The sequence below is a fragment of the Sceloporus undulatus genome, chromosome 1 (assembly GCF_019175285.1).
Source record: "Sceloporus undulatus isolate JIND9_A2432 ecotype Alabama chromosome 1, SceUnd_v1.1, whole genome shotgun sequence".
Lineage (NCBI taxonomy): Eukaryota > Metazoa > Chordata > Lepidosauria > Squamata > Phrynosomatidae > Sceloporus > Sceloporus undulatus.
The window spans coordinates 184191301-184206901 of record NC_056522.1 but is presented as its reverse complement, the minus strand read 5'-3'; the positions used below and the strand labels follow the sequence as shown (position 1 = coordinate 184206901).

The 15601-nt window shown below is 38.9% G+C and overlaps 1 long non-coding RNA gene across 1 annotated transcript; it reads right to left on the bottom strand.

Annotated features, from left to right (window-relative positions):
• Positions 1–1349: 1349 nt before the first annotated feature.
• On the bottom strand, positions 1350–14076 carry LOC121918979. The gene is made up of 3 exons (XR_006101361.1): positions 13945–14076; positions 3352–3406; positions 1350–1529 (listed from the first exon to the last, which is right to left on the bottom strand). It is a non-coding gene; the product is annotated as an uncharacterized LOC121918979 (long non-coding RNA).
• Positions 14077–15601: the final 1525 nt, after the last annotated feature.

Here is a 15601-nt window from a genome sequence, read left to right as displayed (position 1 = left end):
TGAAACACCATACCTCCACTGTGACTCGAAGCAGCTTTATTTTGGCTGTCTGTAACAGGCCTATATCTAGTCAGCAGAATTCAAGGGACTGGGGCCAAACCTGGACAGAATTCAGGCACTGTAGTCAACCTTCCAATACCTGTGTGAGACAAATGTCATCTCAATATAAATTGAAACTTGTTTTCTGTGAAGTGAATCCTGCAAGTTATTTATCTTCTTGGCAACACTCCTAAGGAATATTGGCCATCACTGGGCGAAAATATCCAGGCACGGCATCTGTGTTATCAAAAGCAGCATGCTCAGCTATCTGAAGTAATGGGATTTGTGTGAAGTGTACATGCAACTGACATTGTGCAAGCTAATCCTGCCAGAAAAGTACTGTATTCCTCAGTTCTAGCAGCAGAGCAAGATTTCCTGTCACTAAAGCAGCCTTTTAGAATCTGAAATGTTCCCTATTGTGAGATTCGCCCCATGCTTTTTTGAAAACTCTTCTACCTTAACCTTAATTGGCATTGTTAAACCTTCCACGTTTGTAATTGTCTGGCTCTTCCCCTTCCAATTTCTGAAAATCCAAGAAGGAACCGTCAAATCAGAGGGCCATGTTGCACCTGTCTTCTTTCTGTACATGTAAGAAACTCCCTGATTAGGAAGTGCATTATGTGCATAAAGGTGCATTAGGTGCAGCTATAGTAGGGGAGCAAAAATGAAGACATTCCCCTCCCAATGAAGAATTCTGCCTCCTCCACATAAAAGTATCCTTCATTCTCCAAATTTCTAGTGTTTTAATAATTTATTCAGTTGTCTGTTTACTAATAGAGTTTAGGCATCCAAGGAAAATGGCCAGGCAAAAGTACAAAGGGAACACAGCAAATGTTAGCATTCTGGGTATGAACCATTTCCCGTTTCTGAGGTTATGCTATACTACAAGTGTGGGGGAGGGAAATTCTTTTATGAGGGAGCAAATTTATTATTTCAGGTACAATACTCTCATTTTGGCCCCCAGTATCCATATTCCTGCCCAAGAGTATCCTTTGGAGGTGCAAGAGTTTTTTTCACTGGCACAGGAAAGAAGAAATACTTGACCAGGGCTTGTAAAAAGTTGCTTTTTTTGGACCACAACTCTCAGAATTCTCCAAACATTGTTGCTATTGGCTGGGGCATTCTGGGACCTGTAGTCCAAAAGGTAACATTTCCAAACTCTGCTGACAGATTATGAGGCAGGAATGATAGACTGCATTACATGTTCTTAGAAATGCTCCCTCTGCGAAAACAACAAAAACGTCTGGAGCCACCCTGGAGGTTAACAATTTTATTATGATCTAAACTCCTTGTTTTGTAGAATGCAGGAAGAAGTTTTTTTTTCTAAAAGCAAAATGCTTTTTAAAAATTCAAAATGCACAAAGAATCCAATCAGTCTGAATGCCTTGTAGTGTTGAGATGCAAGTATAGCTGCCCCATCAGTTGCTTTTACTACTGTCCACTCTGTCTCTTCTTCTCAGAGATATGTGTAACACACAATTAAATGGTCACTAGACATGAGACAAAAAAGTGTATGAAATAAATGCCATAATAAATATTCATTTAGTAATAAATAAATAAATGCCATAATAAATGCTATAATAAATATTCTATTTTTTAAAAAAAAAGCCTACACATAGAGGAGGTGGATTTTGAGGCAGAACCATGTGATTTTTCTGAAAGAATATTGACCTCAGACCCAAAGTGAAGTGCATTGTTTTCACTGTTGTTGTTGTTGTTGTTATTGTGTAATCTCAAGGTGAACCTATAATGGGGTTTTCTTGGCAAGGTTTTTTTTTTGTGGGGGGGTCGCCATTGCTACCCTCTGAGGCTGAGAGAGTGTCACTTGCTCAAGGTCACCCAGTCGGTTTCCATGACTGAGTGAGGATTTGAATCCTGCTTTCCAGAGTCATAGTCCAATGCTCAAACCACTACAGCCCACAATCTCTCTATTGTTTTTACTAGGATTTGTAATTAAGGGGAGAATGTTTGAATATCCACGTGGGTTAGAGTTTTTGAGAAAGTGAGAACTTTTACTCTTTGCAACTGTGGCCCAAGGCTGTAAAGCACCTGAGTAAAAGACAAAAATTAAAAAGTCTGTATAGTCATGGCCAGTTTGTCAGAAATAGCTTAGTGTTTAATTATTTTTTTTAAAAAACACACACAAATATTGTGTGTATAACACACACACTAACATATTTACTAATGTTTTTGTATGGCTTTAATCTGTACGATTCTAATCTGGAAGCCATGTTGAGTCCCATTATTGGAGAAAAGGCAAGACATAAATTAATTAAATATAAATAAATACATAAATACATATAAGCTATATTGACATATTTCTTGTTTTGTTGTCATAATGTTACCCAACTGTGTTAATTAACTTCTGGAATGCAGTGCATTAATTTGCAGTCACCTTTGTTTGCATATAGTCATCAAATATATTTATTAGCTCATTCAGATCCGGCAGAAAGCAACTTCTTCCAGAACAGTAAATTATGTTAATGGATGAAAAGTAACAATGAACTGTAGAGGCTCTATCTTGAAATATCCAGAGAAAATTTTTTTGTTTTGTTCATTACAGGAATGTAGATCAGGTCAAAATGAAATGCCAAATAGTTCAAAGCTTCATACTATTACCACCTAATGGCACAGCAACAAGGGATGGATGAGGTTTAGTCATCACCAAACAAAATAAGAGAGGGATCTACTTATTATGTAGTCACCCACTTTCTGACTGAATGCTTTTTAAATAAATAAATAAATATTTCTATTTCACCCCTTATAATGAGATCTCAAGGCAGTGTACAACATAAGTTAAAACATTTCCAGAATAAAACCATAAATCATTTAAACAAGTTAAAAACATGTTAAGCATAGCAACATTTAAAACCAGTTCAGAAACTACAACTATTTAAAACCAACACACAGGTACATTTCAAAACACATTCCAGTCTTAGTCATGTAGTCAGTGATATGAGACCTCATCTCTCCCCCCCTTACCCTAATATGAATAATAAACCTCCTTCTCTTCACTTAAAATGGTCTTTGCTTCCCATCCCATTCCAAAATGCATTTATAAAAAAGGCTCTTTTCAATGAAAATTGTAGCTTCTTTACAGGTTACCAAGAGCCATGCAACTTATCTCCAGAGCCATGCAACCCATCAGACCTAGGCTCCCTGGTGGAATAACTGGGTGAGAAGGTGTTTTTCTTCCACACTGGAGGGTAGTTGAAACTGAGTATTACGTCTAGACAAGCAATGTGAGACTCCTTGCAACTGTTAATTTAGTTTTGTTTATTTATTTATTTTGTTCACTTAGTCATATTTCACCTTTCCTCCATTGATGGGAATCAAGAAAGCTTCCAACAAAATGGTACCAATGCACCTAAAACATAACAGAAAAGAAAACAATAAAAAGTCTAAAACAGAATGTAAAAAGAAAACACTTCTAAAAGACAAATAAAGTGCCTACCCAGTGAATATCTCCTACTGCAGCAAGGGAGGTCAGTTACCAAAGACCAGCCTGGAGATAGGTTGGCGTATTCCTCCCCTCCACTCCACAAGACTTGGTGCATCATTTATATTGCTCTCCATCTCCAGGCTGATGACAGTGGGTATGTTCTTTCTGGATTTTGAGAAGGCATCTATATGTGCCTATGAGCTGAGTACTGACATATGGCACCCATTTCATGCACAGCTTCAGCTAGTAGCAGCTGATGGCTCCCATGTCAAGTGGGGTGGTTGCTCCCCTCTGGTTTTAGTCCAAAGGAGCTACTCAAAATGCCAAAACAGGTTTAACCTCTTGGACAGCCCCATTCAAGTTGGGACTAAATGATAGAGTGGATTAACTGCCTCCCCTTAACATGGGACACCACTAGATCCAGCTGGTAGGAAACCACTTCCAGTCAGGCCAGCTCCAACCTGATCAGATGGTCATCATACACAACCCATTCAGTATCATGTAGGTGCCCCCCATATGATCCATTTCTCCACACAGCAGTGGCACTTTCATTCTATAAGTATCAGGAATTTCACTGGTAGTGAAATTTCAAATTGCAAACAGTTTAAACTCCGGATGAATTGAGCAGAGTGACGCAATCCATCTTAAATCGATTTCTGAATTTATTGTTTGAAACTGTCTTCCCCACACTCATTCCCAACACAATAAAATCAAATATAAATCAGGCAGCTAGGTATTCTGCCGTCACACTGCAGAGCCCACTGAAGCTGATAGCGTACACATCAAAGTCCTTAACTGTTGGTTAACTACTAAGAGGATTAATGTAGCAAGGAATACATTCATCACATCTAAAAGGCAGGTATGCATTTGTACTTGTCAAACATAATGAATATGCACATTTGATTGGCAAACAAGGGAAAGTGTTATATATGGATGGTGGCCCCTTTCTCTCTCTTTGTTTATGTCAGTCCTGAATACTGCTGACATCTAGCCTTTATTTTGTTGTTGTTTTTCGATGCCCCTTTTTATTAGCTTTCTACTGGTTTAATTTTGAAGGTCCCTTGTAGCTTAACATCTTTCACTTTATAAAATGATGTTTCTGTCATTGCCTTTGCAGAGGCCAATTATGTGTTACCATAAAAGAGGACAAAAGAGGACATGTTATATGCACAAAATTTACTTCCACTGATATATAGGAGTAGATGCCAATTTACAAATTGTTACTATCATTTAAAAATAAATATGACACATCCCACAATAGTGGGGAAACCTGCAGCAAGGTGACCTCTTGTGTGCCTATTCAGTATTGCTTGCTTTTCTTTCTTAGGGTTCTTTTATAACTTAAAGGTTACCTTAAAATAAATTAGCTATAGTCCCAAGGACCCAGAAGTTTTTAGTCACCATTATAGTTACAGTTTTAAAGGTAGATATTTGCCTTCCAGCTTCTCAACTAACATTTACAAACTGTAAATGGTTGGCTGCAGGTGAAAGCATATTCTTTTCCCATATGCTGTACCCTCAACACCCACAACAAAGTACAACATAGCGATCTGAAGCACAGCAGCGTGAGACAGCATTTGAACCATGTGATAACCTCCCCAACATGTAGTGAGATCATGCCCCCATAAGTATAAAATTAACTAAATCATCACAGTTCTTATCTTAGGTTATAGCCACAACACAGTGATAAGTAACTGGTTATTTTGTTGGTAACTTGTTACTTTGCATTTGTAACTAGTTACATCTAAACTCAGGTGTGAACTTAAACAGAATAGCCCATCAAACAAGATCATCTTGTCATCTTGTCATCTTCTCTAAAGCAGACAGCTACCCAAGCCTTTACCAAGCTATCTCCACCTTATTGTAAAGTCCCACTGTATTTGTTTGTATAAAGCAAAACAACTCTGTATTGTTAGCCTGAGTTGTCTGTTTGAACTGTTCAGTAAGTGCCTGCTGAATCTTTTCTTTTTATTCAAGGCCTTTCTATGAGAATGGTAATATTTTCTTGTAGGCATGCCTTAACAACAGCAAAGAGCTCTTCACCTGCCTCATGTAATGGATACGTTGATGCTGGTTTTTTGCAGGAGTCAGTTTATATGATTAGTAATACAATCCTTTCCAAATCAATCGTTCCATAATATAATTGTTTAATTCTGTGGTAGCAGTGTATTTATTTATTTATTTAGGTTTTTATCTGTTCCTATTTTTTATCTCTTTCTGTGGCTGCAGAATTTCCGCACTGTAGAAACAATCCAGGTTGACACCACTTTAACTGCCATGGCTCAGTACTATGGAATTCTGGGAACTGCAGTTTTTTGTAGCACCAGAGCTCTGTGACAGGGAAGGCTAAATGTCTCACAAAACTATAGTCCCCAGGATTCCATAGCACTGAAGCATGGTAGCTAAAGTGGTGTCAAACGGGATTGTTTCTGCACCGTGAATGAAACCTGTGTGTACTAATTTCAATTTTATTGTGAGCTGCTTTGAGTTTCAATCCTGGGAGAAAGTCATGATAGGAAAGAAAGAGAAAGAGAAAAGAAATAAGCCCACTCTAAATCACCCCAAAGTATTCCTTATCAATTCATCTGTTACCTACAGCAGTGATCCCCAAGCTGTGCTCTTTAAGGGATTTTGGACTCCATCTCCCAGAATCCCATACTATTGGCCAACATCTGGAGTCCAAAATCTCTTAAAGAGCACAGTTTGGGGACGACGGACCTACAGTAAGTTGTTTTTCATCTAATAAGCTCAAGTAAATGACTCTTTATCTCTATGCTTTATCCTCAGAAGAATTCTGCAAGAAACCCTCATAGAGAGTGGCTGGTCTAAAGGCATCCAGTATATTTCAGGGTTGAGAAGAGATTTGAGCTTGGATCTCCCACAATGACCACTGGAGTGCCATTGACTCCATGCTGCAGGGAAGATCACGCAGATATCCATAAAGAACTTATAAGGTTGTTTTGTTTGGTTTTTCTGCAAAGCCTGCAGCCATCCCCTCCCATCCTAAATTTATATTCAGTTTAACACAGGGCTGGGCAAAGTGCAATTTCACAAGGGCTTTCTCACAGACTATATCATTTTCCAGCCCCATCAGGGCTAAAAAAGAAAGTAAAAAAAAAAAATGTTTTCCCACTTTTGGAGGGTTCTTGGAGTCTCAGCTTTGGTGAGAGATGTAGTTTATCCTCCTTCTGATAAACAAAACTGGTAGTGGATAGGAAACCACTCCTGGTTTGAATTTTTAAAAGGTTTTAGGGAACACTTTTTCTACTGATGGTCTAATGTGGCCTTTACAGTGTCTGACAGTCCAAAAATTAAACCCTTGACATTCCAAAGTTCCATACTCCTAGTCTCAAGCTAAGTGCACTAGCATTTTCTTTAAAGGATGGCAACGAAACATAGGGACTATAAAAACATTTTTTTTATCATGGCAACATCTAACATTGGTGGCAGGAGGGATTCTCTTCTTTTCTTTCTTCATCTCCCTCATCTGTACTTAATGAATAGGAAAGCGTGTAAAGCTAGCCACTTTCACGCCACGTTCACAAAAGTCTCCATGTTGCAACCTTGTTCAATAGGAAGAGGAGACATGAGAACTTGCAGATCTGCGGACAGAAACTGGTTGAATGTGTAGACAGAGGCTATTGCTCTAAACAGGTGTTTCCAAAAGGGTAGGCAAGTTAGCCTATTGTACCAAAAACAGGGGGAAATCCTTATTTTTTTACTATAATTTTATTAATCTTAAAAAGTTCACACAAATGATAACAGACTAGATATCTCTTACAGTAACATGATAATAGAAAGAATACACAGATCCGCAGACAACACAAAATGACCTCCTATCCTCTAATTTTGGTTTTTGTCAAATATTCGTCATGCTTTTACTAGCAACTAAATAACACAAAGTAGTTTACAATATTGATCTACTACTGCTTTAAAACTATCATATATTTCTTATGTAACTGCAATTTAATTAAACTTTTTAGCTAGTCCTTTATTTATATTAGAAGATTTTTTGTTTTTGATTTGTGCTTGGGGCAGTTTTTGATCCCAATATAATCTTAATATTCTGTCATCAGAAGCCAGTCCTTACAAAATTTATCTATAGGATCTTGAACTTGAACTTTATTATGATCAAAGACCGGCATCAATAACAATACATAGAAAGAGATAAAATAATCCATAAAGATAAGTAAAATAATATACACACCAAACTACTTTAGTTTTAAATAGCAGAAGGATAAAAACCTGTCCACTGAAATGTGATACGATCTATAGGATCATATCTCATCAGTTGAGTCAATTTGTCATTTTCCATAAGGTCATATATTTTCCATATCCAGTCCATAATATCCGGTGTATCTTCCTCTTTCCATTTCTTTGCATAGACTATTCTAGCAGCACTAATAATATAAAACAGAATTTTCCATACCTTTTTTCTATATCATTATCTAATATTCCCAACATAAATATTTTAGGTTTCTTTAGTATTTTAACTTGAAGAATTTCAGAAAATACTTTATGGATTTCAGTCCTATACTGTTTAGCTTTTATGCATGACCACCGCATTCTGTGGTCATTTAAAGACTAACTGATTTACAAAAGCATTAATTTTTATGGGCTACAGCCCAATGCTCCAGAAGCAGTGATATGTGCAGCAGTTAAAGCCAGCTGTATTGTATATCCATTATGTCTTGACTTTAAAATTACTATTTTCCACTTAATGTTCTGCCTGTCCCTCTAAGAGTTCAGGGCAGCGTGGATATATGATCATCCATTTTATCCTCAGAATTACTCTGTGGCATACTAGATAGGGTTGGGCAATGATGATTCTGCTGGATTCACTGAGAAAATATCATTGTGTAAGCAGGGACTGGAACCCAGAACTCACTGATTTACATTTGAGACAGTAGCCAGACATCCACACTGGGTTCATGCCTGATATGATTGATACATCCAACTGTAAAGCAATGGAGCTGAAGGACACCTCTTGGAGGCTAGTCGTGATGCACAGAGTCTCAACATTCTCATAAGAAAGAAAAGCAAGAGTTAACAAAACTGTGACATCACACAGTTACTTAAGCAAAACAGAATCAAGAAAGAAAATAGGCAAAGAGAGAAGCATGGAGTTTTCCTTCTAGTATTTCATGTAACAACTATTTTTCATTAAAGAATTAAACATGCATCTTAACTGCACCACTTCAGTCTGCTGTGGCGGGTGAGGGGGATGGGGCAAGCAAGATGGGATACTCATTTATGATTTAAAAAACCTTCTTGAGATTTATCAATTCAGTCCTAAGCAATGAAATCATTTGAAATTGGTGGGCTGGGGGTGCCCTGGGGTTTAAAAGATGGTCTTGGGGGCCACCCACACTTTTCTCACCTAATCTGGAAGATTCTGTGTACAGATCAGACATGTGCTGTATTTGACAGCATTTCAGCTTCTCCTCTTGGCACACAGACCACTGTTTCTTAAGAAGCTGGTTGTAATTTAAAATGGGGCCTTTAAAATGTGATAACTTTAGAAAGGCACAATGAATTTACACTAAATTGCGTATTAGATTTCTGGCTTCTGGAATATCCTTCTGTAGCTGACATCATATCAATGTGTCAAATGAGAGATGTTTGGGCAGCCATTTTACATCAGACATTTCTGACATTCTGCAAGGTTACACTTTGCAACCAGGTCGATTCTATGTGCTAGGTTTCAAACTGATTTTATTGTTTAAAAAACATAATTTTCAGATCTATATTCATTCATTCATTCATTTTTACGCCGTGTCTCTGTAAAAACTGCTAAGTCAAACAGTTCCAAAAGAAAAACAAGCAGTAGCATAAAGCCATTTCAAAAAGCAATATATCATAATGAAAACGACAATAAAAAACAAAGAAACTAAGTGAAAAAGAGGGCTTCCAAGGAAGATGCTTGGTATAGCCCCCTAAAGTTGTTTTCTCATGCTCAATCCATGTTTGCACAACTTTCAGTTTGCACAATACTCTTTATAAACCTTGATCTAGATATAGCAAGTATTTTGTGGCCTTTGTTTGAGTGGTTTGAGACATTCAAGCAAGATCCTATGACTAACATAAAGCATGATTTACTGTGGTGTGAGAATGTTTGTCCATCACACTGGATCTACAGTTGACTGTAGCTCTTGCATTAGCAGCTAGTACTTGACCACTTGCAGCAAAGTTTGATCATAGGTTCTTCTGCAGCATACATGCGCAATGAGTAAAGAATGAAAACATACTGATATAGGAAATCTGAGGGAAACAGATGGAAACACCTTCTCCCAAGGTGGGGCAGCAGGAAAACAGTGAGTGATAACTACAGTGAGCTTATTTTTCCTAGTAAAAATACATCTGAATATGTAAAACTTATGGCCTGCATTTAGAACTGATGGCCTTTCTATAGTCCATTTCCTTTGGGGGGGAAAGGCAAATAAACAAGTGATATGGTGAAACAACAAACATTGATCACAAGGGAAAGACTATGTGGTGATTTCTAAGGCCTGGTCTCTTTTGCATTACACCAGGATAATACAGTATTGTTATTTTTCTTTAACTCCCATAGCTGCATCCTATGGAAACTTGGGCTTTGTAGTAGTGTGAGTTATTTAAACTTCTCACCCAGAGAGATCTAGTGTTTCACCAAAGTATAAACACCAGGATTTCATAGGATGGAGCTATGCCAGTTAAAGTGGGATCAAGATGCTATAATTGTGTTGCGTGAAAGAGATCTTTGTCTTCATCCTCATCATTCAGAACTCCAGATTCCTGGCTGCTGTGACAATGAGCTTTCTTGGGAATGGAGGCTAGTGTAAACATGTTGATGTAAAACTGCTTACAAGCTTTGTGCATCATGGCAGGTTTACTACGGGGGGGGGGGGGTGGAATCACAGTTGTCTTAACCTTTGCTCAGTTAGCTGCATTTATATCTATATGGCTAAATTACATGTTAATCCAACTTGAACCATTATGGTTCCCTTCCAACAAAACCTGGGAGCTGTAATTTGGGAGTGCAGTAGATTTCTTTTTATAACCTTCTCCTCAAAATTATAAACAAAGAGTGTCTTTTGAAGGAAAAATATTGGGGTTCCCAGGACTAGCCCTGAGTCTTAAGGTCTGGCCCATCTTTTTCAGTCCTTACTAGAGGGAAGAATCTCAGGGTGAGAGCATTGTCTTGAAAAGTGTATGCGTTTATATATAGTTTCCTCATTTATTACTTGGGTTTTTATTTGTTTGAAAGTCATACACACAGTAGCTAGGTAGTTGATCCATGCTTAATAGCACCTCTACAACATCAGAAAAAGTTATCCTGAGATCTCACATTTTGGCCTGATATCTCAGGGCCTGGTGTAGTCCTGACCTGCAAATCATAGAAGTGAAAATGTTTTAAGCATGCAGTATAGGTGAGCTTGCATTAATCTGAAAGCATTTCATAGACAGGTTTCTAGTTTTGCATGTCCCCAACATCTTTTTGCATATCTCTCTGAGTAAGAGAACAAACCATGCCAGAAACATAACCCGCAGAAAGGATATTCCTTTGCTAGAATATTGGATCCTTGGTCTAATTCAACATGACTGTCCTTGTGTTCTTACATTCTTTGTACTTACTTTTTCCTATTTGATTGGCTGACATATGTATCATATAAGCAGGACTGCATGTTTTAATCAGTTTAGGCTACAATTTTATACAGATTTCCAAAGAACTGACATCCCCCCCCCACCGAACTCAGTGAAATTTTTGAATGCATATATAAATGACTATGTTGCTTGTCTAATTTAATTATTTAATATATTTTATAGAATATTAATACAATTGCATATTTGTATTACAGAGATCCAATGAGGCAAAGTTATTAGAATGGACTGAGACTTTGGATGTCCAGGTCCTCATCTCAATTGAGCCATGACAGTCAGTGGTGGACTTGAGTCAGTTAATCTGTCTCAACCTGACCTACCTCACAAGGTTATTGTTAGAAAAAAAGTCAGGGAGAAAGGGAGCCATGTGTACCACTTTAAACTCATGGGAGGAAAGGCAGGATATAAATATGAGAATAAATAAATATCAATAAATAATAGCATCACTATAAATATATAATAAAGTGGATAGAGTTGTAGTTGTTTAATCTACTTGAGCATATACTAATCAGAGGGGCTAAGAGGTAAAGGCATACATTTATGTTTTTGAGGCTAATTTGATTCTCTTGCTTTACTTTGCATATTAAATTTAAGTTCTCTGACTTTCCTGAATATTTCAAAAAGGCAGCACAAGTGAGGTTTAAGTGATGTGCCAGCACATTTTAATGTAACTGATTATATTAAATAAGAGTCTTAGTTAAAAGAAAGTGATTAAGAGTATGGGGTGGGGGGAGTCAGACATCTTAGTGCCTGCTGCCTGAAATATATTTATCTATTGTCTGACACACTGACGCGCGCGCACACACACACACACACATCACTTAGGACTGTCTCCTGTGAAAGAAATCCTAGTAGATTAATTATATGAGCTTTCGCCAATTAGTAAACTAATTCTTATTAGGGCAAAAATGCCCATTTTCTTTGTTTTTACATTGCTTACTGCAACCAAGGAATAAATTCTTTTAGAAACTATATGGAGGAGAAACTGTGTGTGTGTGTGTGTGTGTGTGTGTGTGTGTGTGTGTGTGCCTCTTCTAAGATGGTGATTCCCATCTGCCATGTTTGTATTGTTTAAAAAAATTAAGAAGAAGAACAATATCTGCTTCCCAATTAAACCAGGAACATATTTTGTATGTGATGAAAAGTTCTGAAATCACTTGAGCATTGCTGCAGTATTTTCACTATGAATGCTCCATTTAACTATACTGGATTGGATTGGATTGGATTGTAATGAGTCAGTGGCTATTGCACTCAGAAGCTTTGAAACCTGCCTGCTGCCCTTCAATTTTGTCTCCCCATTGCTCCATCATGCTCCCCTCCGACCTTCGGCAGATTGCACAGTCATTCCATCCAAGATCAGATGCAGCATTGCTCTCCTGGTACTTTGTCCTTTGCCTTGCAGGATGCAGGCAAAGCGGCTGCTTCAACATTTTGTTCCACAATGCTTCTGACTGCCCTCCCCCACTTTAAATCTCAATCAATTCCTTTCATTCAAAAAGGGAACTGCACTTGCAGAACAGAATAATCTTTCTGCCATTTGCTGAGACTCCCTGCTGCTATTTTGCCATTCTTGGCATATTCTGTGTCTTTCTTCCACATCAGATAGAGGAAGGGAGGGAGAATATATACCTCAAATAAGGGTTTTTTTAAAAAAAACAAAACACCTTGCATATATTCTGTAATACCTCTCCTTGTCAAAGGCTTCATCATTTTCATATCAATCCTAGAGGCCTTGGCTCTGGGTTAGAACACAATGTACTGTTGATTGGGACAATAATAGCACTGAACATATAGCATTTGAGTGTTCAAATTATTTCATATACATTTGTAATTCTGACAACATTTTTATAAAGCAGGCCAGCATAATCTTTGTTATTGCTGTTGTCATTTTAACGGAGAGACTGTGAGCCCAAACAGACAGGCCAAAATAAAGCTGCTTTGGATCACTTTGGAGATATGCTATTTAAATGACACACGCATCTTAAGAGGCCCAAAGCTGCACCAAAGCTGTGCTTCAGTCCTTAGGACTGGAGCATGGCTTTGGCATGGCCTCTGGCCTCTTAGGACACATGCATCAATTAAACAGCATAACTCCAAAGTGAGCCGAAGCAGCTTTATTGTGGCCTGTCTGTTCGGGCCCAAAGTGTGGTTTGCCTAAGGCAGTGATGAGGAACATGTGACATATCTAGATGTTATTGTACTGCAGTTTCCATGATCCCTCATTGTTGCCAATGCTGTCCTAGTCCTAGGGGAGGTGGAGCCAAACAATAGCACATTCCTTATTCTGACCTAAGGCACTCTAATAAGATCATTGCAGGTACAAGATTTGAACCAGCAACATTGTCATAGTCAGACCAAAGGTGAGAAAGCTTTCCACTGGTACAGCCTTCCAAGGATAGCTCCCCAAAAGATCTGGACCCAAGACGATCTAGAATGCAAGAGAGATCTTTTTATACAGGCATACATATCACTTACCAAACCTCTGAAACTGAAGTTCCTTTTTGCACTCTTTTTGCACTCATTTACCTCCCCTTTTCCTCTTTGTCCTCTGTCCACCAGGAAGTCTTTTAGCACCATTGGCATTGAAAGGATGGTGAAGGAGGGCTGGGAAAATGCACACTTTCAAGTTGCAGAAGCTTGTAAGCAGTAAGCAAAGCAATAAACAAAGTCTGAGCTTAGAAAGATTGAGCTCCTACTCTAGATAATCCAATTATAGCCATGTTTGTCTAGCTGCAACAGGCAATGTAAACAGCAGCTGCTTCCAAAATCCCTTACAGTGCATTCATGAATAAAACATTTTGCCCATCATTCAGTCTATTTACCTTGGCTAAGGATGGGTAAACTGTCATCCTTCAGATAATGTTGGACTACCACTCCCAGGAACCCTAACCAGGAATGCTAGCTAGCACTCTCAAAGGTGAGGAATGATGTGAAACTCCAGTCTGCCAACACTGCCTACCCCTAGTCCAGGGAAAACACATTGGAAAAAATCTCTGGTCAGAGTCCTGTTGGGGAGGTTGCCTGTTTTCCAGGGTTGCTTAGCTGTGGCGAGCGAAGGCAGACAAAATATTCCAGCACTGGGAAGAGCACTTCTCCAAAGTTTCACTTGCTTCATGGCACTGTACTGTGGCTACTCTCTCATACACATCCCATCAGTGCCTGCAATGATGCAGTTACACTGGTATTCACCAGTGTGATTCTAGCCATTGACTTTGACCCATTGGTGCCTGAATATTTCTGTTAGCAGTGCTAGTTACTCTTAGTGAGGAAACAGTAAAGAGTCCCCTGGCATTCTACCACATTTATTATGGCATGAACTTTCATGGGTGTTTATCAGAGGAGCTCTTAAAGAGGTACTATTCCAGTGTGACTCCTCTAGCTGCCTCCTGTTGCATGCTGGGATTGGCAGTTTTAAGGAGGGGTATTTAGAATTCTCAGGCAGAGAAGTTCAGCTCCTTAAAACTGCCAATCCCAGCATGCAACAGGAGGCTGCTAGAGGAGTCACACTGGAATAGTAGCTCTTTAAGAGCATAGTGTGATAAACATCATGGACTAGAGTTTGTCCTTAAAAGGTTATGTATAAGTGTTAAGGTTATGCTTATGCTCTTAAAAATAATGTCATAATGAATGCTGCAGAAAAGCTCCTAATACAGTCAATACAATGAGCTTGTCATTAAGATACCACAGACCCTGTTATTATAAAGTAATGTTTTGTTTTGTTTCAGGCAGTTTTTTTATTGCCTATCAACCCACCAGGGCCACCATGACAATGCACAATGGATAAAAACTTAAAATATTAAATAAAGAACTGAAAACCAATAAACAAATTAAAAACACTTCAAAACTCCTCTTTAAAAAAAGTTATAAAATCAGAGAAAAACAGTTTTATATACAGCCAGAGCAGATGTCCCTGATTTCAAAATCCAAAGGCCATGTGGAACAGCAATATTTTTACTACATGCACAAATGCCAAAGGGATGGAACTGGCCTGGCCTCCCTTGGCTTCCCTTGGCACAGAGTTCCATAGTTGGAAGCACTGCTACAAAGAAATTGTCTCAGTGCAGTAACTCATGGTGGTATCTCCTCCATTGAGCTCCTCGTATACCACACCATACAGAACACTTAGGTGGGGTACAAACCGCCGCTTTGCGGCGCTTCCCCGCCGCCGCCATTTGCTCCGTGCGGGAGCCGCAGCAGCCAAACCGCGCGACTCCCGCGCGGAGCAAAAAAGAAGCTCCATTACGGAGCTTCTTTCTGCGGCGCATCTATGACGTCGTGAGGCGCCTGGCGCGGACTCGCGACGTCATAGGCGCCGCGACACGTCTGGACGCTGTGCGTCCAGTACGTAAAGATGGCGGCGCCCATGTAGAAGGTGCGCCGCCATCTTGTACGTATAGGATACGTACTAGGGTTAGGGGGGTGCGGAAGCACCGCCCCTTCCTAACCCTAGTACGTAGCCTATACGTACTATATGGCGGT